Genomic DNA, 4,989 nt, shown 5'->3' on the forward strand with positions numbered 1-4,989 from the left:
TTTTGATTTCCAAATGTGATTTGTTTGCGAAGCCATTTTTGGTTTGAACTGATAGGATTCAAATGGGTTTTATGTTTTTTGACTTTTTCCTTCTTTTTATCCATTTTCTTACCAACCAAACAGAGGTGGATCAGAGGGAAAAAAAAAAAAAACAGCCTTACTTCAGTTTTTCCAAAACCCATTTTTCTAAAAAAACTTTCTCCTGAAGTTGACGTGGTACAAGTACAACTGCTGAGTGATTTTAGTTGTTCAACTTTCGTCCAATTTATTTCCAAGAAAAAGTAGGTTTTGCTTGCATCCTACTGCACTCATTGAAATCTGTGCTTTCGAGTTTTGGGGAAGGCAGCAGCAGATTGGAGAATTATTTTACTGAGGTACTTTAATCCGGTTGGGGCTCATGAAAGTGGTAAATTTGGTGAAGATCCAAAGGGTATCCCAAATAATCGCATGCCCTACATACAAGCAGCTGTTGGCAGATTGCCTGAGCTTAACGTTTATGGCCATGACTATCCCACAAAGGATGGTATGTGGGGTCTTCATCCCTGTGGTGTTTTTGGAACCAAGAGTGTTAAGTAGGATAGAAGTGACTGACATCCATTCATGAGCTGTTTGAGGTGAACCATACAAGCATATATCCTGGTAAATTAATAGTCACAGTTGTACTTAAAACTTTAAGAATATCCCTATCAAACCATGTCCAAGGCGACCAGGAGATGCAACTGCTATTTATGCTTCAACTGAGAAAGCTGAAAAAGAGATATTTGTTTTGAACGTAGTACTCTTACGACTTTAAAACACATTTATATGATTAATATATATAGAAAAAGATATTATATCACAGATATACTAGAAAATTAAAAGAGATGTAAAAGTTCACAATGAAGCTAATTTAAGTAATCACCCTTTAGCATTTGTGCAAAAGATGATCTAAGATTATTTGAGTGAAGCTAGAAAAGGGGCACTCAAGAGGTTTGAGGCAACCCTGTGATTTTAAAGCGATTACATTTCTCCAAATCTTACCTATTTTTGGTTGTAATTTGTAACATGCTAAGAGAAATTTCACTATTATGTCTTCTAAACAATAATAAGGGAAGTTGTGACCTTAATTTTCCCGAACTCTTCAAAATGAAAATCACATTCTTACATTATATATTTTATGTGCATTAAATATTCTCATAGAGTTTCTTTTATTGTATTTGTAAGATAAAAATAAAACTATAGTCCAAATAAATACTTGTGGAAGATTTTTGTAACTTGAATTACAATCTCTAATGGTTAGTAACTTCTTTTTTTTTTTTAAAGAAACTACTAGAGTTTTTTATTACTTTACTCTTCAAATTTCACATGTAGATGGACACTAGGAAAGAACTTGATCGAGAGAAAACAGTACAGACGTGGAGAAGTTCAAACCTTTTGGAGAAAGTGATTGTTGAACTCACCCATAATCATACTATTTATTGGCTAGAGAGATCTTAGAATGCCTTCTCTAGCCGATCTACTCTTTCTTTCTTTACTTATGTCATAATCTAGCATGTCAATTCAAAAGAATCAGTAGTTTTACCATAAGCCACATAAGAAGATGAAGAATCTAAATCCAATATAAATAAACCATTAGATAAAAAACTTTGTCCATACAAAGTCTTATTTAAATAAAATACAACTTTTGACCAAACAAAATGAAATTTGAAACCTAATTCAAGTAGTGTTATTACTAAAAGTACACCACAAGGGACATCAAGCGCATATAGCACGTCATGAAGGAGTAATATATGCCTTAAGCATAATTTGAGTTAGTATGTTCCAACTCCTAAAACATCTTCCCTTATTCCATTACCTAGAGTAATGTAGCGTCTTCTAGTTGGTATTTTTCTATAATCTATGAATTCCACTTGATCTCATATTACATATTTTGTTGCTTGAGTCTACAATTCACCCAAGAAGAGAATGAACAACTAATACATGTGTACAACATGTGAAAAGAGAGAGTTAGGATTTAGGTATACCGTTGTTTTTTTTAGCTCAATGCACTTATGAGCAAAGTGACTCAACTTTCCACAATTGTAACATTTCATTTGGTTTTATCCTTATTTTCTCTGTTTTCATTTTTGATGCTTTTTTTTATATATGTTATTTATTTAGTCCCAAATTTTCAACTATACCACCATGTTTTCCTTGTCCCTTGCGCTTAGGCTTATAAGCCTGCTATTGTTTCACATGGGCAATAAGTGTGGCATGTTGCACCCCTAAGTGTTCTGCTTCCAACTCAATGTGGTGAGAAATATTAGTAGAAAATTTGATATTCTCATTGAGAGTAAGCATAGATTTCATTTGCCTTAATGATTTAAGCAAAGAGCGGATAACAACTATGACTTGTTGCTCGTCAGTTAAGTTATTATCGAGTGCTTTTAAATTGTGAATTAAGGTTAACATTGTCCTCAAATGTTCAATCATTATGTGTTTAGGGTTCATGACATATTGCTTGAAGTTCAAAGTGAATGCTCACAACCTAATTATAGATGTCAAGCCATATGCAATCTTGAGCTTATTTCACATGTCCTAGGTAGTAGGACAATTCTCAAACTTCTATATGAGAAAATAAAGACTAATCTCAATAGAGAAAACACCCAAGAGGGAGAGTTAATTGGGTTTGAATTTTTTTTTTTTCAAATACAACAAATTCAAGCAAAGAAAGTGCAAATATAAAGAGATAAGGTTAGAAGAAGCAAACTCAGATTTTATAGTGGTTCGACACCCCTTGCCTACATCCACTCTCCTCAAGCTTCTAACCAAGTGAGGGTTCCACTATACTTGAAGTTTCAACCAAGCCTCTAACACCTTTACACTTGGATCTCGGCTCTAATGGGCTCTTTCACAATCTCTTCAAGTTTTTACTCACTTAAAACTTATAAAATTCAAATAACAAATTCAAATCTCTCAATAAGGGTTCAAATACAACTCAAATGATATGATGAATCACAATGGTGTACTAAGGAATATTCAAATGAAGATTTAATTCACCAAGGAAAGAATGAGAGTTATTGAGGCAATAACAAGTAGGTAGACAAATAGCTGCAGGTGTTCTCTTGTTCATTAATGAAGTGAAGCTCTCAATTTATAGGTTTCTAGCATCGGGAACCAAAAATGCAAAAAAGCAACCTCTATCGGTCGAGCTAGGGGTCGACTGGTTGACTAGCTGTTGGGCAATAAATGTATGATAGGTGACCTTTAAGCCTTGACATGGAAGACATATCCCTCAACTGAGAATATAAGGCTACTAGAAGAGAAAGAAGATTTTTTGCATCGATCTCTCGACCAGACCTCGATTGAGAAAGGTGTAGTTGGTTAAGCCGATTGACTAGTGTCTTGACCAGTTCACCATTTTTTGCCCGAAAACCTATGTTTTTATGTTTTTTCACTTCTAACACTTAGACAAGGTCTTTAGGTAAAATAATATGTCAATTTTGAAACAATTTGCCTAAGGTTCATTTGATAAAACTCGGGTTTTGATGGAAATATAACTTTAATGTATAAACTGAGTTTTTAAAGATGCATGAAAAGATATGAAAATCTTAAATTCACTCATGCATTCATCTTACATACGTGTATATATATATAAAATTAATATTTGAATATTTTTTTTATATTTTGAATTTATTTATTTTTTTAATAATTTTAAATTTTTTAATCCTTTTTAATCCTATTAAATTAATTAGCTTATAAATTTGCAGTAAAAGGATTGAGTCTCATTTCCTATGTACAAGAGTTAAGTAGAAATAAACATAAGCAGTAGAGACTATTTATCCCAAGATTGATTGATTAGGCATCAATCACGACTTGAAGCGGGTTCAAAAGACCAACTGTATGGAGTTTTGTTTTCACTATCTTTTCTATGTATTAACATATATGTAGTACCATAACGGGGAGATTGAGCAAAAATAAGTGGATGGCTAGGAACACCAAGGTACATAAAGGATTAGTAATGGAGATTATGTAAGTTATCCAAGGAAAATTTATGTATAAAAGGAACACTAATTGGGGCTTTAAATTAGTATAAATGAAATTTGAAGGAGATCGATTCTTTCAAATTAAAATTAGTAATTGAAGTTACACAAAATTGGAGCCAGAATCAAAGATTTGACATTTTTGAACTCTGTCTGTAACTGACTAGAGGCTTAGGAAACAAAGAGAAGATGTGTATGAACGAGATATCCAGCAACAAGAAGAAGGAAAAGGATTGAATAGAGGAACTCCTGAACATTTGGCGATCTCAGATGTGTCAATATCAATGGTGACTCATTATTTCGATGAATAATTTCTTTGGACATAAGAAGATTATGTAAACACTTACTCGAAATCTCACTTATCAGATTCCGTTGTGGAAGACACAATTTTTTCTAAAGAATTTGTCATGATATATCTGATCCATACATAATATCATGAAAAATGGATACAAATTTTGGACTGCTACTTAATATCGGCAATAGGTCTGAAAAAGTATCTAAAAATATCAAATTTAGATATTTGTACCCTGTCGAAGTAAGGAACCATGACATATATGTTTGGACTATTATTAAAGGTCTTCCAATTATATTGATCTTGCATCCATTAGGTTCTTTGATGAATTTCCAAACTAACATCTAAAATTCTTTATAATTCAAACCAATGAACAACTTAATCATGATTTGTTATCATCAAAATGCGATTAGAAGAACGCTTGGGCTAACACTATATTAAGTCATTGTGCATGCTACTTAACATAGTACAACGTGCACAATGGTATTTTTTAACCCAAGAATAATAAAACTTCCATATCACGATAGTATTAGGCAGAATTTCCTTCTTCAAGTTGGATTATGGCATTAGTTAAGGTCTCTAAGACTTATTGTTCATTTAACAGGTATTGAATTTTCCTATGTCATATATCATAATTATTGTCATCTATTTTTTCTCCTTTTGTCAAACCGGTAATAACATACTTGGTAGTCATTT

Source organism: Vitis vinifera, chromosome 12 (genome assembly GCF_030704535.1).
Source record: "Vitis vinifera cultivar Pinot Noir 40024 chromosome 12, ASM3070453v1".
Classification (NCBI taxonomy): Eukaryota; Viridiplantae; Streptophyta; class Magnoliopsida; order Vitales; family Vitaceae; genus Vitis; species Vitis vinifera.